This window comes from Scyliorhinus torazame, chromosome 7, assembly GCF_047496885.1.
Source record: "Scyliorhinus torazame isolate Kashiwa2021f chromosome 7, sScyTor2.1, whole genome shotgun sequence".
NCBI lineage: Eukaryota > Metazoa > Chordata > Chondrichthyes > Carcharhiniformes > Scyliorhinidae > Scyliorhinus > Scyliorhinus torazame.
Window position 1 is genome coordinate 158,004,711 of NC_092713.1, and position 24,603 is coordinate 158,029,313.

A 24,603-nucleotide genomic window follows, 5' to 3' on the forward strand; every position below is an offset into this window, starting at 1 on the left:
TCTGATTTCTTCACACATCTTCTCTACTGAGTAGTACTACACTCCGTATGCTTCACCCGATATCTGTGATTATGTATTTACATTGTGTATTTATGCATGTCCTATGTTTTTTCATGTGAGGGAATGAGGATGATGCGCAGCGGGGCAATGTGGGCTTTGAAAAGGCGTTTGACTTGTTTGAATGGGAGTGGGGACTGACCTATTGGACTGATGTCACGCTACCATTCGTCAAGTCCTGAGCCATTTGTAGGACAAGAGCTGGTGAAGCCCGCATTTGTGAAATGGTGCCACCCCCCCCACCACTGTGCTACCGTGCCACCCTTCTGATGGGCACATTTTTATGATGACCATTCCCAGTGTCACTGTCATGAATATGAGCCCATTGGGCAACATTCAGATCCAGGCATTTCCCACACCTTGATACTCAACAGCTTCTGTTCCTCTCAATCACTAACCCTCACTTCCTGCAAAGTGTTGATCTCCTTAACCATTTATAAAATAAATTTAGAGTACCCAATTCCTTTTTTTTCCAATTAAGGGGCAATTTAGGGTGGCCAATCCACCTACCCTGCACATCTTTGGATTGTGGGTAGGGGGAACACGGGGAGAATGTGCAAACTCCACACGGACAGTGACCCGGGGCCAGGATCAAACACGGGTCCGCAGCACCATGAGGCAGCAGTGCCAACCACTGTGCCGCGCTATGACCTCCATAACCTGCAGCCTGAGTAAGTCTGCTCCTTACATTTGTGGTCATCCTTCACAATCTCCTTCCCACCTCGAATGCCCCATTTCATAAATGCGGGCTTCACCAGCTCTTGTCCTACGAATTGCTCAGGACTTGACGAATGGTAGCGTGACATCAGTCCGATAGGTCAGTCCCCACTCCCATTCAAACAAGTCGGGCGCCTTTTCAAAGCCCACATTGCCCTGCTGTGCGTCATCCTCGTTCCCTCACATTTTGCATAAGTTTACTTACTTTCGCACTGCTTAACGCTCTGTCAAATTCCAGGGTTGTAGCTGACCTTTCCCTGATTTAGTCAGCCGAAACCATGCAATTAACGCCTCACAGTCTGGCACTCAGTCAAAGATTTCAGTTGTCTAGTCATGGATATGTGCCTGGATCCCTAATGAACTGAAAGTGTGGCTTAATAAATACAGTTCTTGACAATGTTCCAGCATTTATATACTCCAATCTCTATATATTCCAGAGGCAATATATTCCAGCATTCATATATGCCAGTGTCTTCATATTCCAGCATCTGTAGGTGAAGTGGAGGGGGAGGGAATTCTGTAGATTTTCAGGCCTATGCAGCTGAAGGTAAGGCCACCAATGCTGCAGCAATAAGCATTACAGACCATAGAAGGTTGGTGCAGAGAACGAGTTAAATTAGATTACGTCTCGGAAAGAAGGAGAGGGCTGAGGTACAAAGGGGGAAAATTGATCATTCCACGTTGCCTATCAAAAGATACAAAACATTAATCTGCGCACACCAAATTGTAACAGGCCCTGCAGGACTGAGCTTGCTTCTTATGATCTGTTCTACAATGTAACTGGAAATACATCCAGCCAGTGGGAAAAAAAAAGAGTTTTAAAGATAACCAAAATCAGAAAAGAAAATTAGATGCACTCTTCTTGTGGAACTGATGATTCCCGTCCATCCCATCCCCACCACTTCATTCAGTTCAGCATCCCAGCTCCCTCATTGTACCCATCAGTAATATAGTACGGTCCCCCACCTCCGATATGCAATGTGCTACTTTACCTCAGGGCCCGATTCTTGCTTCTGAGCCAGAGGGTTGTAGGTTCCAAGTTCCTGCTCGCAAGTGCAGTTCCCTTGGCAAACATAGCCCAGATGGGAAATGGGTGCAGGTCTGGGGCCTGACGAGGAGCAGTAATGTAGGCGAAAGCAAACAACTGCAGCAAAGAAATCATCGGATAACTTGGCGAACAGAACTATTTGCCATGGCTACCAATCCTGCATAGCTGAGTGGGCCTATTAGGCATTGCTCTTTTTATTTCAACAGGGTTATTCTGCCTCGACAAGCTAGTCAGGCCTTGTGCCTGTATTTTGGGGCCACTGGGGCAATTAGCATCATTACCCAATTAATGTTGGGTATTATAAATGTTTCCTCCCCCCAGCCCCCAATCATCACATGCTGCTTTCAACAGACCTTCCAACCCCTTTAATCCCTCTATCAGATGAGCATCATTAGTGTAGGCCACCTCACCCTGGTGCCTTATCCATTGCCACATTATACCCTGCATTTTTAGGTTTATTTAACAGTGTTTATTGAGAGATCTTTTAAAGTTGCTCATGCTAACCCTGGTCCAATGCTCTTGCTTTTGAGTAAGAGCTTTATTCGTCCAAGTTCCACTCCAATGGCTCATTGCCTTGAATACGAGGCTGACACTCTAATGTGAAACTAAGGGAATGCTGCACTGTCAGAGCTGCTATCACATAGATAAGGACTTACCTGCCTCGCAGAATCACATAAAAAATTCCATGTTCGCTATTCGAAGAGGAGCAGGAGAGTTCACTCGAACGTCCTGGCCAATAGTTGTTGCTCAACCATCATTACAAAAAGGTTATCCAGTGATTATCACATTGCTGTTTGTGGGATCTTGCTGTTCACACATTGTCTGCTGAGTTTCCTACATTGCAATCATGGTTACACTGTGTAGCCATCTGGGATGGCCACTTCCACAATACAAAATGGATGTTTACAAAGACTGTAGGGAACTATGGACAATGCTCTGAAAGCAGGCAGGCACAGAGCCTGTATGCATATTGGAACCGCAGCTCCCAGACGAGACTGAAACTGTAGGTCTATTAGCATATGGATGACCCATCTCCGGGAACAAAGAAAAGACACTCAAGCAACTGATCAAGCTCCAGACCTCATGGCGCCAGTTCCCCAAACCGAAAGCATAAACAAAGCAAGGCCAACGGCCCCAAGGACATGCCCAGCCAACAGGGCACCCACCCCTTTATTGGTCAAGTTCAATACGAATGATCGAGATACGGCCCAATTAATTGGGGCCAAGTTCAAGGCCCGCCCAAAAGCGCGCAAAGCCCCTTAGGGTATAAGAAGAAGGCCCCGAGAGAGAATCGCTCTCTTGGAATCGGCTCTCAAAGTGGAGAGACCCATCCACCAGCTATACCAGAAGCAAGTAAGTCCAAGGTCAACGCTCACTACCAGACGGATGACCTTAGCTGTTCCCCTCTACCACTTCGACCCCAGCAGCCTCAGATCCGAACAACGGCCATTGTTCCTCTGCCTGAGTGGGCACCCGAAGCTAAGTATAGGCGTTAGCATTGGAGATAGTTTCGTTTGTCGTATTTTGTGCATGAGTAGATATTACTGTGTGTGTAAATGAATAGTATTGACTTTGAACTAACTAACTGGTGTATTGGCTCTTTGATCAGTATTCGGGTTTGAACCTTGTGGCGGTATCGAGAGATACCTGGCGACTCTAAAGCAAATGTAATTAGGATTAAGAAAGGCAACCTTATTAACCGCCATACTTAGAACCAAATAAACAGAGCAACAACTGCCACACTGCATAGCCTGTAAATAAGTGCATTTGGACATCCTAAAGACCATGAAAGGTTCAATATAAATAGAAGACTTCCCTTCGTCTTCACTGGAGAATGAACGGGTGATGAATCTGTGGAATTGATTGCTGCAAAAGGCTGTGGAGGCCAAATTACTGATTGTTTTAAGACAAAGATAGATAGGTTCTTGACTAATAAGATGATCAGGGGTTATGGAAAGAAGGCAGGAGAATGGGGATGAGAAACATATCAACCATGACCAAATGGTGGAGCAGACTCGATGGGCTGAATAGCCTAATTCTACTCCTATATCTTATGGTCTTCTGGTGTCACAGGGATGATACCGTTATCCACTCAAGTGCTCAGTGACTTCAAGGTTTCCACACTAAAAACCAAATCTTGCACTTAATGTTAACTTCACAGCATGAGGGGCAGCATGGTGGCGCAGTGGTTAGCACTGCTGCCTCACAGCGCCGAGGTCCCAGGTTCGATCCCTGCTCTGGGTCACTGTCCCTGTGGAGTTTGCACATTCTCCCCGTGTCTGCGTGGGTTTCACCCCCACAACCCAAAGATGTGCAGGGTAGGTGGATTGGTCATGTTAAATTGCCCCTTAATTGGAAAAAATGAATTGGTTACTCTAAATTTATTAATTAAAAAAAACTTCACAGCGTGTTCTTTGTCGATGACAGTTGCTGAGACTTTGAAAAGTCTCCTTTACTGATGAGGCCTGTGGATTATTCTAGAAAGGGAGAGTGAGGCTTGAGGTTTCATGTTGGAGAAGGTCCCTTAATGGATGTTGGAAAGTGAACCACCCTTACACAGAGATTACAGAATTCCTGGCACATGAGAATGCTAAAGCAATGAGGGGTTGACAATTTCGGTCTGAGGTGAAGAGAAAGTTCTTCACTCAAAGGATTGCGAATCTTTGTTAATCTCTACCTCAGAGATCTGTTGGTTCTCAGTGTAGTCAAGACAGAGGCCAATAGATTTTTGGATACTGAGAGATTGAAGGGAAATGGAGATAGTATGGGAAGGTGGGAATTGAAGTTGAAGATCGTTTTGAATGGCGAAGCATGCTCGAGGAGCTGATTGGCCTACTCCTACTCCTATTTTCTATCTTCACTGGATGATCATATGTATCTTAATACACAGAAAAGAAACAATCACAAAGACTTCACAGGCAGAATTGATGTGATTGGGCGAAGGTTCCTTCCCCTGTGACCTGTGTGGTTTGGATGTCTTGGGACCCGGAGTGCAAGGGACCTGACATTTCTCTCAGTAGATCGGATAGAATCCCTTCCAGGTGTGACTAAATGACTGGCCAATATATCGACTGCACCAGAAAATCTATAACCCACAGGAATAGCTCTGACAGTGGTTAGAATTCAGCCTTCCTTGCGTGCACAAGGTGCAGGACTCTTTATTCACTCTGCAGTTATTGATCATATTGCTGTCTGCGTGATTTTGCTGTGCAGGAACCCATTTTCTACGTTACATCAGTGACTGCCCTAGAGAAAGTACTTTATTGGCTGCAAAATGTTTTGTGGCATCTGGAAACTTTGTGAGCTGCTATATAAATGCAAGTTCTCTCTTCCCTTGACCGAGGGCGAGGCTGCTCGATGTGACTAATCTGGGCAGATCTCTGCAGCACAGAGTGAAGGCTGAGTACAAGGCAAAGGGGATATTGTACAAATGCCTGTCAAAGACAGAAAAAAAAGCAGCGTGAGATGAGCGAGAGACAGAGGTGACTGCCTTCTCTTGAATTTGAAATCAGCATGGGGATAGAAAAAGCATTTAAATAAACGAGAAAGCTGGAGGTTCCATTGTCCAAAATCCGCCTGCTTTAATAAAGAGGGAATGTGCAAGGCCACATCAGGGCCAGAGACTGGGAGTGCACAGAGAAGCAATAAAAAGCATGGCTTTGAGGAATGACAGATTGACATTTCAGCTAAACCTAGTACATACATAAACCCCTCTCAGCGCACATTATGGCATCTTAATAAGGTGGCTCGCCTGACAGACAGTAACTTGTGCTTTTCAGTTGGTGAGGAGGGGTGGAGGGAGGTCTCAGATACCTCAAGGGGGATCGAGTGCGATTATTAAGTCTCTGATTATACAAATTTAGGCCTTTATTAGCCCTCTGTGGCTACTCTCTTGAAGTTTGCCAGATAATGTCACCTCATTTGTGCCCCTTTGAAGCTCAGGACAACTGTCTCCCTAATTAAGGATAAATTGATGCAAGCTGCTTTCAAATTGGATGCCTTAACAAGTCAGCACCAGTGAAGGCAGGCTTCAGGCCTATTCCACCAGGGACTCAGCGAGGAGAGGAGGAGGAGGGGAACAGGGTTGCCCAGAAAGCCTGACATAATTAAAATTGCCCTTTCTCTTTTTATTTCCTTAAGGAGAGTTTTGGTAGCCATTAGAAACAAAAAAACAAATAAAAAGCAATCAACATGGAGAAGAGATGTAATTCTGGCTGGTTGTGAGCACAGGACCCCACCCCCCTGGTGTGAGGGCACAACCTGGTTGACTGCAAGAGACCCATCTTGCAAAGATCATTCTGACAGGTTCATTGCTTCTCGCACAATTTCATCATCAAAGGCTGCACTTTTCAGAGTGAATCTGATATGGACACTGCTTTCCACCTTAACTTCCCCTGGTCTCATTTTCAACCCTTGAAGAGGCTCCAGTTAGTCTTTTTCTCTCTTGGACGTGGGAGTTGTGGGGGGGGGGGGCTTGTTGGTGGTACAGATGAATGTCAGCCATGGTTCAGTGGGTCCTATAGTCCCATATGGGTTCAAATCCCATTTTGTTTACTTCAAGCACAAAGCCTAGGCTGACATTGCAGTATTGAAAGAGTGCTACACTGCCAGATGTGCCAGCTTTCAGTTGAGGCATTAAGTCAAAGCCTTCCATTCCTCCCAGCTAGGCTGTTGCACTGTTTGGATGAAGGGCAGAAGAGTTCACCTCATGGCCTGTGTGGAAGTCACCACTGTTGTATTATATTGTATATATGGGTATTACGGTAAGGCCCCTGTACTACAGGTACGGGAGTAGATCCCTGCCTGCTGGCTCTGCCCAGTAGGCGGAGTATAAATGTGTGTGCTCTCCGAACAGCAGTCATTTCGTCAGCTGCTGCAGGAGGCCACACTTCTCTGTGTAATAAAGCCTCGATTACTCTCTACTCTCGTCTCGTCGTAATTGATAGTGCATCAATTTATTGCACAGATTTTTCAGAGATGGACCTCCTCATCAAGCCGGATCGCCTGCAGCTGCACCCTAAAGCAGACAACACCAAAAAGGACTTCCAACATTGGCTAGCCTGCTTTGAAGCATACATCGGGTTTGCGCCAGACCCAATCTCAGAAGCTCCAGATTCTGTACACGCGGCTGAACTCCAACGTTTTTCCCCTCGTCCAGGATGCGCCTACCTACGCAGAGGCCATGGCGCTACTGAAGGAGAATTACGCTCAGCAGACCAACAAGATCTACACCAGGCACCTCCTATCCACGTGGCACCAACTTCCCGGTGAGTCTGTGGAAGATTTCTGGCGTGCCCTGCTCGCCCTGGTGAGAGACTGTGACTGCCAGGCCATTTCGGCCACTAAACATTCGACCTGCTAATGAGAGATGCGTTCGTTACGGGCATAGGGTCTGACTACATCCGCCAGCGCCTCTTAGAAGGGGACACGCTTGACCTCGCGGCGACCAAGAAACTAGCGCTCTTGCTCACGGTCGCCACGCAACGTACAGGCTTATGCCCCCGACCGCATGGCCCACCCCCCTGTGTATCGTGGACCCCACCAGCGGCCACCCCATCATGGACCCCATCAGCGACCGCCCCCAGCAAACCCCACGCCTGCGCCGCGCGGCAGCCAACCAACCCCGGGGGACCCAAGTGCTACTTCTGCGGACAGACAAAACACCCCCGGCAGCGCTGCCCGGCGCAGAGCGCGCTCTGCAAGGCCTGTGGCAAGAAGGGACATTTTGCTGCAGTGTGCCAGGCCCGCTCAATCGCCGCTATTGTCCCGGCACCCCCCACGTGCGGCCAGTGGGCGCCGCCATCTTCCTCGCCTCAAACCACGTGCAGCCCGTGGGCGCTGCCATCTTGCTCCACTCACAACACGTGCGGCCCGTGGGTGCCGCCATCTTGCTTCACTCACAACACGTGCGGCCTGTGGGCGCCGCCACCTTGCCTGCCCCAGGACACTTGTGGCCCGTGGGCGCCACCATCTTACCTGCCTCAGGACCCCTGCCCGTCGGGCACCTCATCGTGCCGCTCATCACCTGCAACCGCCGATGACCAGCCGCGTCTCGCCTCGGTCATGATCGACCAGTCTCAACCGCACAACCTCGCGACCGCTTCGACAAAGGTGAAGGTCGACGAGTACGGGATATCCTGCATTCTGGACTCCGGCAGCACTGGGAGCTTCATCCACCCCGATACGGTAAGCCGCTGCTCCCTAGCGGTACATCCCGCTAACCAAAGAATCTCCCTGGCCTCCAGATCCCACTCCGTGGCAATCCGTGTTTGCTGCATCGCCACTCTCACTGTCCAGGGCATGGAGTTCAGCGGCTTCCGGCTCTACGTCCTCCCCAACCTCTGCGCTGCCTTGCTACTCGGCCTGGACTTCCAGTGCAACCTCCAGAGCCTAACCCTGAAATTTGGCAGGCACTTACCACTCCTTACCGTTTGCGGCCTCGCAACCCTTCAGGTCAACCCGCCTTCCCTTTTTGCAAACCTAACCCCGGATTGCAAACCCGCCGCCACCAGGAGCAGACGGTACAGCGCCCAGGACAGGACCTTCATTAGGTCTGAGGTCCAGCGGCTGCTGCGGGAAGGCATCATCGAGGCCAGCAACAGCCCCTGGAGAGCCCAAATGGTAGTGGTGAAAACCAGGGAGGAAAACAGGATGGTCGTTGACTATAGTCAGACCATCAATCTGCACACGCAGCTCGACGCGTACCCCTTCTCACGCATACCTGATATGGTCAATCAGATTGCACAGTACCGGGTCTTCTCCACAGTGGACCTGAAATCTGCCTACCACCAGCTCCCCATTCGCAAGGCGGACCGCCCATACACTGCGTTTGAAGCAGACGACCGCCTTTACCATTTCCTTAGGATTCCCTTCGGCGTCACCAATGGGGTCTTGGTCTTCCAACGGGAGACGGACCGAATGGTTGACCGGTACGGGCTGCATGCCACTTTCCCGTACCTGGACAACGTCACCATCTGCGGCCACGACCAGCAGGACCACGACGTTAACCTTTCCAAATTTTTTGACACCGCCGCACTCCTCAACCTAACTTACAACAAGGAGAAGTGTGTGTTCAGCACGAAACGATTAGCCATCCTCGGCTATGTGGTTCAGAACGGAGTTCTAGGGCCTGACTCCGATCGCATGGAACTCCCCCTCCCCCACTGCCACAAGGCCCTGAAACGATGCCTGGGGTTCTTTTCATATTACGCCCAGTGGGTCCCCAACTATGCCGACAAGGACCGCCCACTCATTCAATCCACCGCTTTCCCCCTGACGGCCGAGGCTCACCAGGCCTTCAACCGTATCAAGGCCGACATCGCCAAGGCCGCGATACACGCGGACGACGAGACGCTCCCCTTCCAATTCGAGAGCGATGCATCAGACGTCGCTGGTCGCCACCCTCAACCAGGCAGGCAGGCCCGTGGCATTCTTTTGCCGCACCCTCCATGCCTCCGACATTCGGCACTCCTCCGTCGAAAAGGAGGCCCAAGCGATCGTTGCAGCTGTGCGACATTGGAGGCATTACTTGGCCGGCAGGAGATTCACTCTCCTCACTGACCAACGGTCGGTTGCCTTCATGGTTGACAACACACAGCGGGGTAAGATCAAAAATGATAATATCTTGAGGTGGAAGATCGAGCTCTCCACCTACAATTACGAGATTTTGTATCGCCCCGGTAAGCTCAACGAGCCCCCCGATGCCCTGTCCCGAGGTACATGTGCCAGCGTACAAGTGGACCGACTCCGGACCCTGCACGACGATCTCTGTCACCCGGGAGTCACCCGCTTTTATCACTTCATTAAGGCCCGCAATCTGCCCTACTCCATCGAGGAAGTCAGGGCTGTCACCAGAGACTGCCAGGTCTGCGCGGAGTGTAAACAGCACTTCTACCGGCCAGACCGTGCGCGCCTGGTGAAGGCCTCCCGCCCCTTTGAATGCCTCAGCGTGGACTTCAAAGGGCCCCTCCCCTCCACCGACGGCAACACGTACTTTCTTAATGTGGTCGACGAGTATTCCCGATTCCCCTTCGCCGTCCTGTGCCCCGATATGACATCTGCTACCGTCATCAAAGCCCTCAACACCATCTTCGCTCTGTTCGGTTTCCCCGCCTACATCCACAGCGACCGGCGATCCTCATTTATGAGCGATGAGCTGCACCATTACCTGCTCAACAGGGGCATTGCCTCGAACAGGACGACCAGCTACAACCCCAGGGGAAACGGGCAGGTGGAGTGGGAGAATGGGACGGTCTGGAGAGCCGTCCAGCTGTCCCTACGGTCCAGAAATCTCCCGGCCTCCCGCTGGCAGGAGGTCCTCCCTGACACACTTCACTCCATTCGGTCGCTCCTGTGCACAGCAACTAACGAAACCCCCCATGAACGTCTCTTTGCCTTCCCCAGGAAGTCCACCTCCGATGTTTCGCTCCCAACGTGGCTGGCAGCTCCAGGACCAGTTCTCCTCTGCAAGCACGTGCGGCTCCACAAGGAGGACCCATTGGTTGAGAGAGTACAGCTACTCCACGCAAACCTGCAGTACGCCTACGTAGCATACCCCGACGGCCGCCAAGACACAGTCTCCCTTAGGGATCTGGTCCCCACACTCCCCCCCCCCCCCCCCCTCTGCCCCGGCACCACCTTCCCCTCCCCCGGCGCACCCCATCGCAGCCCCCGCTCCAGGATAATCCGTCCTCCCCTTGCTCCCACTCGGGGATGAAGAGAATTTCAACACGCTCCCGGAGTCACCAAAGACCAAGCCGCCGCCTGAGTCGCCACCAGCACTGCGGCGCTCTCGACGACAGATCAAGGCGCCCGACCGTCTAAATTTGTAACCTTCTCTGTAATTTTAAAACCAATCTGTATGTATATAGTTTTCCACCACCCCCGCTGGACTCATTTTTAACAGGGGGTGAATGTGGTAGTCACCACTGATGTATTATATTGTATATATGGGTATTACGGTAAGGCCCCTGAACTACAGGTACGGGGGTAGATCCATGCCTGCTGGCTCCGCCCAGAAGGCGGAGTATAAATGTGTGTGCTCTCCGAACAGCAGCCATTTCGTCAGCTGCTGTAGGAGGCCACACATCTCTGTGTAATAAAGACTCGATTACATTCTACTCTCGTCTCGTCATAATTAATAGTGCATCAGCCTGACCAATTTTAGTCCCTCAACCAACACTGCAAAATCAGTCATATTGCTTTACTCTGTGCAGGAACATACTGTGCGCAAATTGCCTGCCGCATTCTAAATTACAACAGTGTCCATGCCTTATTGACTGCTAAGTGTTTTGGGGCATCCTGCGATTGTAAAAGGCATTAGACAAATACAAGATTCTCCTTCTGAGGGCAGGCACAGCAGGCTGCACTGGGCGGGAGAGATTCATAGAACCGTCAAGACTGATTGGCATCTGACTTCCATAGCTCTAACAATATTTTAATAGCTTCCTCAGATTGGCGATCTCCAGCGGATTGCCTAAAGGGACAATTGGAAGGTAAGTGGTTTAGGCAATGGTGGGGGGGAGGGTGCTCGAGCAATGGAGGGAGGGGGGCTCAGGTCAGAGGATGGGGAGGTCAGGGGTCAGGTCGGGCTGGAGGGTGGTGTCGGATCAGTAGTGGTGGGAGTCAGGTCGGGGCTGGGTGTGGTGTGGTGGGTCCCCTTGGGGGTCGTGTGTATGCAGGGTGTCTTGTGCGAGGCTGGGTCTGGTTTTTTAAAATAATTACTCTGGAGTTGGAAGTGATTATTTTCCTTCTTACTCTTTCAGAGTAACTATCAGACCACAAAACTGGCAGAACAATCCGGAGTTAGTGATTTAAATTGCTTCAATCGCATGGTTCTCAACCCAATGCAATTGTAGGAAGAAGTTAACACTTCTCGGCAATTGCTGGGTAAACCCTTACGTGGGAACTTCCTCGAGGGATTCCAGCGCATCAATGGGATATTCCCTCAATGTAGGGCTGGGGAACTAGGAGGTTATGGGAATATTTCTGATGTGTTTCATTGGGCATGATACTGCCATTGATCTCTCACAGAGCATTGTGCAATGACTTATTGTGGTAGGCTATATTAGGGGTATCGCGGTACCTAGGTGGGATGTACCTTATACTGTAGTTTGAGTGGTGGAACCTGCCTGCTGGTTCCGCCCAGCAGGCGGAGCATAAGAGTCTGTGTTTCACCCACAGCAGTCATTCTGTACCAGAGCTGCTGGAGTAACTACTTGTTCATTAAAGTCTTCAATTGGACTACAATCTCGCTTGAGTAGTGATTGATCGTGCATCAATTTAATGAACAAGAATTGAAGAATGGCTGCTCTCCACATCAAGCCAGAGTGTCTACAAATCAACCCCCTCGCGGCAAATGCATCAGCAACTTTTAAACATTGGCTGGCATGTTTCAACGGGTATATCAGGACGGCCCCGACTACCTCCACAGAGGAACACAAAATGCAAGTCCTCCAATCAAGGGTGAACCCAGAAATCTACACGCTTATCGAAGACGCGGACGGTTTCGAGGACGCAATGACTTTGTTAAAAGAGCACTACGTCCCCACTGTGAATGAGGTATACGCTCGGCATCTTTTAGCTACCAGACGGCAGATCCCAGGGGAATCACTGGACGATTTTTACCGCGAATTGTTAGTGTTAGGTAGAAACTGTAATTGTCCACAAGTCTCAGCCAATGACCACACCGAACTCTTAATACGGGATGCTTTTGTTGGGAGCATGCTGTCCTCTAAAATCTGCCAGCGACTGCTGGAAAACGACACACTAGGGTTTAAAGAGGCACGGAAACTTGCGCACTCCCTAGATGTAGCCTCCTGCAACGCCCAGACCTACGTTCCCGACCGCGCGGTACCCGCATGGACAGGGTGGACCCCACCCGCGGCCGATCCCAAAGCACCCCTAAATTCCCCACAAGCTTGTGCAGTGCGGCAGTCAGGAAACCCCGGGGGGGCGGGGGGGCAATGCTATTTTTGTGGGCAAACAAACACCCCTGACAACGCTGCCTGGCCCGATCCGCAATCTGCAAGGGCTGCGGGAAGAAGAGGCACCTCGTGGCAGGCCCGGTCGGCAGGCCGCTGTCTCCACAGGCGAACCGGGCCCGCTGCCATTCCTCTCCTCACAGGCCATGTGCAATTCATGGGGGCAGCCATCTTGGATGACTTCTCAGGACCCCGACTCGGCTGGCCATGTACCGCCTGATGAGATCTCCAGCCAGCCATGTGCGATTCATGGGGACAGCCATCTTGGATGTGGCCTCAGGACCCCGACTCGGGTGGCCGTGTATCGCCCGACGAGATCTCTCAGTTTCTGCCGCAACTTGCCTCAGTGACACTGGACCAGTCTCGGCCCCGAACGCTTTCAACTGCTACGTCGTCGGTACTCATCAACGTGCACAAGACATCCTGCTTGATCGACTCTGGGAGCGTGGATAGCTTCATCCATCCCAATACGGTAATGCACTGTTCCCTCGCTGTACACCCGATTAAACAAAAGATCTCCCTGGCCTCTGGGTCCCACTCTGTGGGGATCCGGGTGTACTGCATAGCCAACCTCACGGCCCAGGGCATGGAGTTCAATAACTTCCAACTCTACGTCCTCCCCCATCTCTGCGCTGCCACACTCCTGGGACTGGATTTCCAGTGTAACCTGCAAAGTTTAACGTTCAAATTCGGCGGCCCCGTACCCCCTCTCACTGTCTGCAGCCTCGCTACCCTCAAGGTCGACCCGCCTTCCCTGTTTGCAAACCTTACCCTCGATTGCAAACCCATCGCCACCAGGAGCAGACGGTACAGTGCCCAGGACCGGACCTTCATTAGGTCGGAAGTCCAAGTTACTAAAGGAAGGCATTATCGAGGCCAGCAGCAGCCCCTGGAGAGCTCTAGTGGTGGTTGTAAAGACCGGGGAGAAACAAAGGATGGTCACAGGCTACAGTCAGACCATCAACAGGTATACTCAGCTCGACGCGTACCCACTCTCCCGCATACCTGAAATGGTGACCCAGATAGTGCAATACAAGGTTTTCTCCACAGTAGACCTTAAATCAGCCTACCACCAGCTCCCCATTCGCCCGGACGACCGCAAGTACACTGCATTCGAAGCAGATGGGCAGCTCTACCACTTTCTAAGGGTTCCCTTTGGTGTCACAAATGGGGTCTCGGTCTTCCAACGGGAGATGGACTGAATGGTTGACTGGTACGGTCTGCGGGCCACGTTCCCGTACCTCGACAATGTCACCATCTGCGGCAACGACCAGCAGGACCACGACACCAACCTCCGCAAATTCCTCCATACCGCAAAAATCCTTAACTTAATCTATAACAAGGACAGACGCGTGTTTAGCACCGATCGCCTAGCCATCCTCGGCTACGTAGTGCATGATGGAGTCATAGGCCCAGATCCCGAACGCATGCACCCCCTCATGGAGTTTCCCCTCCCCCACTGCCCCATGCCCTAAAACGTTACCTGGGCTTCTTTTCTTATTACTCCCCGTGGGTCCCCAATTATGCGGACAAGGCCCGCCCACTAATCCAGAGCACGGTTTTTCCCCTATCAGCAAAGGCCCGCCAGGCTTTCAGTCGCATCAAAGCAGACATCGCCAGGGCGACGATGCATGCAATCGATGAGTCCCGCCCCTTCCAGGGGTGACGCATCAGACGTAGCTCTGGCTGCCACCCTCAACCAAGCGGGCAGACCCGTGGTCTTCTTTTCACGCACCCTCCACGCCTCAGAAATCCGCCATTCCTCCATCGAGAAGGAAGCCCAAGCCATCGTCGAAGCTGTGCGGCATTGGAGGCATTACCTGGCCGGCAGGAGATTCACTCTCCTCACTGACCAACGGTCGGTAGCCTTCATGTTTGACAATGCACAGCGGGGCAAAATTAAGAATAAGATCTTACGGTGGAGGATCGAGCTCTCCACCTATAATTACGAGATCTTGTATCGCCCCGGGAAGCTCAACAAGCCTCCTGATGCCCTGTCCTGCGGCACATATGCCAGTGTACAAGTAGACCGACTCCGGACCCTCCACGACAACCTCTGCCACCCGGGGGTCACCTGGCTCTTCCACTTTGTTAAAACTCGCAATCTGCCCTACTCCATCGAGGAGGTCAGGGCCGTAACCAGAAACTGCCAAATCTGCGTGGAGTGCAAACCGCACTTCTGCAGGCCAGAGAAAGCGCACGTGGTGAAGGCTTCCCGCCCCTTTGAATGCCTCAGCGTGGATTTCAAAGGGCCCCTTCCCTCCACCGACCACAACACGTATTTCTTAAACGTGATTGATGAGTACTCCCGGTTCCCGTTCGCTATCCCCTGTCCCGACATGATGGCTGCCACCCTCATTAAAGCCCTCCACAGCATCTTTACCCTGTTCGGTTTCCACGCCTACATCCATAGCGATAGGGGGCCCTCCTTCATGAGTGATGAGCTGATGCAATCCCTGCTCAGCAAGGGCATTGCCTCCAGAGGACGACCAGTTACAACCCCCGGGGAAACGGGCAGGTAGAGAGGGAGAATGGGACTGTCTGGAAGGCCGTCCTACTGGCCCTACGGTCCAAGAATCTCCCAGTGTCCCGATGGCAGGAGGTCCTCCCAGATGCACTTCACTCCACCCGATCACTACTGTGCACTGCTACTAATGAAGCACTTCATGAACATCTCCTTGCCTTCCCTAGGAAGTCCTCCTCGGGGGCCTCGCTCCCAACATGGCTGGCAGCCTCCGGACCCGTCCTACTCCGCAAACACGTATGGGCCAACAAGTCGGACCCACTGGTCGAAAGGGTACATCTCCTCCATGCTAACCCCCAGTACGCCTATGTGGCGCACCCCGACGGCTGACAAGACACGGTCTCCCTCAGGGATCTGGCCGCCGCTGGACCCCCCCCCCCCCGCCCACCAACCCCAACCATTTTTTCACCGGCGCACACCACCGCAGCCCCCTTCCCAGGAGGATCCGTCCTCCCACTAGCCCCATCTGGATGCGATGAAGCTGAAGATGACACGCTCCCAGAGCCACGGATGCTCGAGCCGATGCCAGCATCACCGCCGGGACTGCAACGATCGCAGAGGACAACCAGGGCCCCCGACCGGCTGATAGTTTCACTGTAAAATGAACTTGTCAATAATTGTCTGTAAATATGTGTATTGCATGTAAAGGCACCGAAGGGTACCGCTATAACCTCTACCATTGTAAAAGCAAGGCCACCACCCCTGCCGGACTCTTTTTTAAACAGGGGGTGAATGTGGTAGGCTATTTTAGGGGTATCGCGGTACCTAGGTGGGATGTACCTTATACTGTAGTATGAGTGGTGAAACCTGCCTGCTGGTTCCACCCAGCAGGCGGTGCATAAGAGTCTGTGTTTCACCCACAGCAGTCATTCTGTACCGGACCTGCTGGGGTAACTACTTGTTCATTAAAGCCTTCAATTGGACTATAATCTTGCTTCAGTAGTGATTGATCGTGCATCACTTATTTACTGCAATTTCTCTGAAGATTATTCACAGAATCTTTACAGTGCTATTCGGTCCATCGAGTCTGCGCTGGCTCTCTGAAAGAGCATTCCAACTGATCCCACTCCCCTGTCCTATCCCCTTGACCTTGCACATTGCTTATTTTCAGATAGCAATCCAATTATCTTTTAAATATCTCAGTCAAACCTGCCTCCACCCTCCTCTCAGGGAGTTTCTTCCAGACACCAGACACCCTCTGGGTGAAAGGTTTTTCCTCACATCACTTTTATTCCTTTTCCCATTATTTTGAATCTGCGGCCTCTAATTCTTCTTGTTCTCGAGTGGGCGGCACAGTAGCACAGTGGTTAGTACTGTTGCTTCACAGCTCCAGGGTTCCTTTCAATTATGGCTTGGGTGACCCGAACAGGCATCGGAATGTGGCGACTCGGGGCCTTTCACAGTAACTTCATTGCAGTGTTAATTAAGAATTATGAACATGCACACCGAGATACCTTTGTTCCTGCAACTCCTTTGAAAAAATAAATTTTTAAAAACAAAAAATTATAATCTTTATTGTCACAAGTAGGCTTACATTAACACCTCAGTGAAGTTACTGTGAAAATCCCCTAGTGGCCACAGTCCAGCACCTGTTCGGGTACATAAGAACATAATAACTAGGAGCAGGAGTAGGCCATCTGGCCCCTCGAGCCTGCTCCGCCTTTCAATGAGGTCATGGCTGATCTTTTGTGGACTCAGGTCCACTTTATGGCCCAAATACCATAACCCTTAATCTTTTTATTCTTCAAAAACTATCTATCTTTATCTTAAAAACATTTAATGAAGGAGCCTCAACTGCTTCACTGGGCAAGGAATTCCATAGATTCACAATCCTTTGGGTGAAGAAGTTCCTCCTAAACTCAGTCCTAAATCTACTTCCCCTTATTTTGAGGCTATGCCCCCTAGTTCTGCTTTCAACCACCAGTGGAAACAACCTGCCCGCATCTCTCCTATCTATTCCCTTCATAATTTTATATGTTTCTATAAGATCCCCCCTCATCCTTCTAAATTCCAACGAGTACAGTCCCAGCCTACTCAACCTCTCCTCGTAATCCAACCCTTTCAGCTCTGAGATTAACCTAGTGAACCTCCTCTGCACACCCTCCAGCGCCAGTACATCCTTTCTCTGGTAAGGAGACCCAAAACTGAACCCAATACTCCAGGTATGGCCTCACTAACACCTTATACATTTGCAGCATAACATCCCTCTAGCAATGAAGGACAAAATTCCATTCGCCTTCTTAATCACCTGTTGCACCTGTAAACCAACTTTTTGCGACTCATGCACTAGCACACCCAGGTCTCGCTGCACAGCAGCATGTTTTAATATTTTATCATTGGAATAATAATCCCTTTTGCTGTTATTTCCACCAAAATGGATAACCTCACATTTGTCAACATTGTATTCCATCTGCCAGACACTAGCCCATTCACTTAACCTATCCAAATCCCTCTGCAGACTTCCGGTATCCTCTGCACGTTTTGCTTTACCACTCATCTTAGTGTCGTCTGCAAATTTGGACTCATTGCCCTTGGTCCCCAACTCCAAATCATCTATGTAAATTGTGAACAATTGTGGGCCCAACACTGATCCCTGAGGGACACCACTAGCTACTGATTGCCAACCAGAGAAACACCCATTCATCCCCACTCTTTGCTTTCTATTAATTAACCAATCCTCTATCCATGCTACTACTTTACCCTTAATGCCATGCATCTTTATCTTATGCAGCAACCTTTTGTGTGGCACCTTGTCAAAGGCTTTCTGGAAATCCAAATATACCACATCCATTGGCTCCCTGTTATATACCGCACTGGTAATGTCCTCAAAAAATTCCACTAAATTAGTTAGGCACGACCTGCCCTTTATGAACCCATGCTGCGTCTGCCCAATGGGACAATTTCCATCCAGATGCCTCGCTATTTCTTCCTTGATGATAGATTCCAGTATCTTCCCTACTACCGAAGTTAAGATCACTGGCCTATAATTACCCGCTTTCTGCCTACCTCCTTTTTAAACAGTGGTGTCACGTTTGCTACTTTCCAATCCGCCGAGACCACCCCAGAGTCTAGTGAATTTTGATAGATTATCACTAGTGCATTTGCAATTTCCCTAGCCTACACTGAGGGAGAATTCAGAATGTCCAAATTACGCACATCTTTCAGGACTTGTGGGAGGAAACCAGAGCACCCGGAACAAACACACGCAGACTTTTAAACTGTCTCTCCACATTCTTCAAGCTAAAATGAATCACTTCACACTTCTCTGCATTGAACTTCATCTGCCACTTCTCTACCCAATCCACCAAAATGTTTATGTCCTTTTGAAGTTCAAGACAATTCCCATCACAACTGGCAATGTTTCCAACTTTGTATCATCTGCAAATTTTGAAGTCATGCCCTGAAGACCACAGTCTCTGTCATTAATATACATCACTAAAGAGCAAGGGTTCCACCACTGAACCCTGGGAAACTCCACTACTAACTTCTGCCAATCTGAAAAACACCATTTATCACTACTCTCTGTTTCCTATCATTCAGCCAATTTCTTAGCGAAGCACCTATTTTCCCTTTTATTCCATGAGCTAGAATTTTTCTCAAAAGTCTGTTGTGTGGCACTGTATCAAATGCCTTTAAAAAATGTATCTGTACCACATCAACAGTGTTGCACTTATCAACCTTCTCTGTTACCTCCTCAAAAAACTCCAGTAAGTTACTTAGACATGATTTCCCCTCAACTAATCCATGCAGGCTTTCCTTAATTACCCTGAATTGTCTAAGTGACTATTGATTCTGTTGCAAACTATAGTTTTCAGAAGTTTCCCTACCACTGAAGTCAGACTGACTGGTCTGCAGTTTCTGGCTTTATTCTTGCACCCTTTTGAACAAGGTTGTAACATTCACAATTCTCCAGTCCTCTGGCACCATCCCTGTGTCTAAGGAAGAATGGGAGATTATCACCAGTGTCTCTGCAATTTCCAGTTTCGCCTCCCTCAGTACCCTTGGATGCATCACATCTGATCCTGGTATCTTATCCCTTTTTTTGTAAAGATAGCCTAACACCTCCTCCTTCCCAAATGTATATTCTTCTACTGATACCTCCTCTCTCACCTCGGTAGGATCTTCTTCTAGTTTAACCTGAAGTAATAATGCTTTTCCCCACTGGAATCCCAAGACAATTGTTTCCAAAATTAAGCAATATTTAGCTTGTTGGTTAAATAAGTAAGATGATCATTGAATAATAAATCTCTTACATGGACATTCCAAAACCTCTCCAAGTCAGCAAGCTTCTGTTACCTCCATTGACTATTCCTGTGTTGTCTGGCTTGCTACCCTTCACCCTGTGTAAACTTCAACTCATCCAAAATACTGCTGACCATTTTCTAATGTTTACTGCATCTCATTTACCTGTCACCAACCTCAGCTCACAGTCCAGCAACGCCTCAGGTATAAAATTGTTCTTGTTTGCAAATCTCTCCAAGGCATCACCCCTCAATTTCTGTGTAGCCTCCTCCAGACCCTCCCAGATATCTGTGCACCTCTAATTCTGGCCTCTTGTGCATCTCCGATTTTAATCGTTCCTCTGATGATGGCTGTGCCTTCATCAGCTGCCTTACCTCTGGAATTCCAACGTTCTCTCTCTCTCTCCCGCCTCCCCCAAACAAACACTTTGGGTATTGTAAAACATGAAAGAAGGCTATATATAAATGCAACTTAATCTAAGCACAGCGCAATTCTAGACTTACTATAGGGAGGATTCGAGGTGACCTGGGCCTACCTCAGGCTGGGGAAAGTTAAATTGCACAGACTTGGTGAAATCTTCCTGGTGCTGTAGAGGAGTGTTTAACAAGGAAGATCAGGATGTCAAATTGGTGGGTTAATGCATTCCCACGTCGGGTTGACCTTGCTGGAAGAGGGTGAACAACAGAAGTGGCTACCTAATTTGCAGTGGCGAGAAGCCAATAAATAGTACTTAGAATAATAATGGAGGGATGGGAAGGATTCTGCTGGGATGTTCCCAGCATCGGATGGCTTTGTGATGTGTGCTAAGACTGGCACCTCCATGGAGGTGGTTTCCCATCTGCAGGTCAGGTGGCCATCGGAGCCCTCGGCTCCAAATAACCGGCCTACAAACAGGACAGGCTGGCTTTTCCCATTTTGAGGGGCCTACCAACTTTGGTCCCCTCATCAGTCTTGAAATTGTTGCAAAGCTGCCTTCACTTTGATGTGCCCTCATGTTTTCCTGACTGTTTGAGAAATGCCCACCTCACCTGGTGGGGCTGCAAACCGTACAAAGCTACAGGCTGTCTCATTGGGCCTTCAGCTTCAGGAACTTGTCTACCCTCCTGAATTGGACAGGGACCCCAGAGTTGGCAATTAGCAAGTGGCTTGGGGTCAAAGATCATCGGGGTCAGGACCCCATATTGGTCCCCGATGGTAAGATCTTTTCACAGGTGGTAAGATTTTGTCTGGGGGTCAGACAGTTTGTAGCACGTACGTCTGTTTGACAATGGCAGATGTTGTGGATGAATGGACGCTAACCACCATCTGATTTGCAAGTGTGCCATCCAAATGCCATTTCTCCACAGAGACAAGTGTCAGGGCAATATAGATTGACTCTTGAAAATGAAATGAAAATCGCTTATTGTCACAAGTAGGCTTCAAATGAAGTTACTGTGAAAAGCCCCTAGTCGCCACATTCCGGCACCTGTTCGGGGAGGCTGTTACGGGAATTGAACCGTGCTGCTGGCCTGCCTTGGCCTGCTTTCAAAGCCAGCGATTTAGCCCGGTGCTAAACAGCCCCTCTTGCCCAGTCTGGTCAGTAACATGGTGCCGTGTGAGGTAAGGAATGTTTGCTTTCAGCTGTCAACACCTCAAGGACCTCTCTCCCTTCTTTATTTTCCGTGACAAATAAAACTCCTTCAAGCAGCAGTGATTATGGAGCTGTAGACAGAAATTAGGATAATTGATGTTAATATTGTTCTCAATAATTGCACAAAATATTTTGAAGTACTGATTGTTTTTTTGTATCTATGAGATGTATGGTGCAGTTAATGAGAAGAGAATGCGGGTGGGTTGGAGTCTTTTAACAGACAATAATCAGTCCATGAATCCAATTATCTTCATGATCTTTGCTCAAATGGGTAACATTAAAATCATTTATCCATAATAATATATAAATAGATTAGTACACAATGTGCACCTTTCTCTTCCATACTAACTTACTATTTTTAAGAACATATGAATTAGAAGCAGGAGTAGGCCATTCATCCCCTTGAACCTATTCTACTATTCAATCAGTTCATACCTAATCTTTTCACTCAACTCCACTTTCCTGGAATCCATGTATCCCTTAATCCCTTTGGTCCCAATGGGAGCTACCCAACCCCACTCCCAATTGTGTCTCTTATTCAAGCTTGTGTTTTTGCAACAAGGGTTTGTGAAATGTCTTTAGGAGTAACCAAAGCCACAGGGCCCATTTGCCACTCTTATTCCTGGCTCTGAGACTCTTTCTTGTTTTCTCAGTTTCCATGTTTTCTCATTTGTTCATGGTTCTGGGGATCGTTAGCAAGGTCAATACTTATTGCCCATCCCTAATTGCCCTTGAGAAGGTGGTGGTGAGCTGCCTTCTTGAACCACTGCAGTCCATAAGGTGTAGGTACATCTACAGTGCCGTTAGGGAGGGAGTTCCAGGATTTTGACTCAGCGACAGTGAAGGAGCGGCCAATATATTTCCAGGTCAGGATGGTGAGTGACTGGGAGGGGAACTTTCAGGTAGTGGTGTTCCCATGTGTCTACTGTCCTTGTCCTTCTAGGTGATAAAGGACATGCATTTGAAAGGTGCTGTTGAAGGAGCCTTGGTGAGTTCCTGCAGTGCATCTTGTACATGGCACACACCGCTGCCACTGTGCTGCTGCCACTGTGCATTGGTGGTGAAGGGAGTGAATGCTTAAGGTGGTGTTAGATGGCGTGCCAATCAAATTAGCTGCTTTGTCCTGGTTGTTGTTGAGCTCCTTGAATATTGTTGGAGCTGCATTCATCCGGACAAGTGGAGAGCATTCCATCACACGCCTGATTTGTTCCTTGTAGATGGTGGACAGGCTTTGGGGAGTCAGAAGGTAAGTTACTTGCCAAAGAATTCCCAGCCTTTGATCTATTCTTCAAACCACAGTATTTATATGGCTGGTCCAAATCAGTTTCTGATCAATGGTAACCCCCAGGATGTTGATTGTGGGGGTTCAGTAATGGTAATGCCATTGATTATCAAGGGGTGATGGCTAGATTTCCTTTTTTTGGAGATGGTCATTGCCTGATACTTGTACGATGCAAACGTTACTTGTTCATTATCAGCCCAACCCTAATATTGCCCAGGTCTTGCTGCATTTGGGTACAGACGCCTTCAGTATATGGGGAGTTACAAATTATGCTGAACATTGCAAAACCATCAGCGAACATCCCTACTTCTGACCTTATGATGGAGGGAAGGTCATTGTTGAAGCAGGGTGGCAAGGTGACACAGTGGTTAGCACTGCTGCCTCACAGTTCTATGGTCCCTGAATTCTCCCTCTGTGTACCCGAACAGGCGCCGGAGTGTGGCGACTAGGGGATTTTCACAGTAACTTCATTGCAGTGTTAATGTAAGCCTACTTGCGACAATAATAAAGATTACTATTCTTATTATCAATTCTGGCCTCAGGTGACTGCCTGTGTGGAGTTTGCACTTTCTCCCCATGTCTGCGTGGGTTTCCTCTGGGTTCTCCGGTTTCCTCCCACAGTCCAAAGTTGTGCAGGTCAGGTGGATTGACCATGCTAAATTGCCAAAAGGTTAGGTTGGGTTACGGGGATAGGATGGAAGCCTGGGATTAAGTAGGGTGCTCTTTCCAAGGACCGGTGCAGACTTGATGGGCCAAATGGCTTCCTTCTGCACTGTAGATTCTCTGATTCTATGATTCTAGCTCAAGATTATTGGGTATAGGACACTACCCTGAGGAACTCCTGAAGTGATGCCCTGGGACTGAGACAATTGACCTCCAACCACCACAACCATCTTCTTTCGTGTCAGGTATGACGCCAACCAATGGAGAATTTTCCCCCAATTCCCTTTGACTTCAGTTTTGCTGGGGCACCTTGATGCCATACTTTGTTAAATGCTGCCTTGATGTCAAGGGCAGTCACTCTCACCCTACCTCTGACATTCAGCTCTTTTGTCCATGTTTGAATCAAGGCTGTAATGAGGTCAGGAACTGAGTGACCCTGGCGGAACCCAAACTGAGCATCAGTGAACAGGTTACTTCTGAGTAAGTGCCACTTGATAACACTGTTGATGACCCCTTCCATCACTTTGCTGATGATCGAGAGTAGGATGATGGGGCGGTGATTGCCTGGGTTGGATTTGTCCTGATTGGCAGGCAGTCTTTTCCTCATTGGTAGGCAGTGACTAGTGGAGTACTGCAGAGATCTGAACTAGGGCACCAACTGTTTACATTATATATTAGTGATTTGGACGGGGGAACTAAATGCGTTATCTTCAAATTTGCAGATGATACAAAGTTGGGTGGGAGGGTGAGCTGTGAGGAGGATGCAGAGATGCTTCAGCGGGATTTGGACAGGCTGAGTGAGTGGGCATATGCATGGCAGATGCAGTATCATGTGGATACATGTGAGGTTATCCACTTTGGCAGCAAAAACTGGAAGGCAGATTATTATTTGACTGGGTGTAAATTCAGAGAGGTGGATACTCAGCGAGACCTTGGTGTCCTTGTGCATCAGTCGTTGAAAGTAAGCACACAGGTACAGCAGACAGTAAAGAAGGAAAATGGCCTTCATAGTGAGAGGTTTTGAGGATAGGAATAGAGATGTTTTACTGCAATTGTATAGGGAATTGGTGAGGCCACACCTGGAGTATTGTGTGCAGTTTTGGTGTTCTTATCTGAGGAAGGATGTTCTCTTGCTATGGAAGGAATACAGCGAATACAGGGAATACAGCGAAGGTTCATAGATAGATTCATAGAATTTACAGTGCAGAAGGAGGCCATTCGGCCCATCGAGTCTGCACCGGCTCTTGGAAAGAGCACCCTACCCAAGGTCAACACCGCCACCCTATCCCCATAACCCAGTAACCCCATACAACACTAAGGGCAATTTTGGACACTAAGGGCAATTTATCATGGCCAATCCACCTAACCTGCACATCTTTGGACTGTGGGAGGAAACCGGAGCACCCGGAGAAAACCCACGCACACACGGGGAGGATGTGCAGACTCCGCACAGACAGT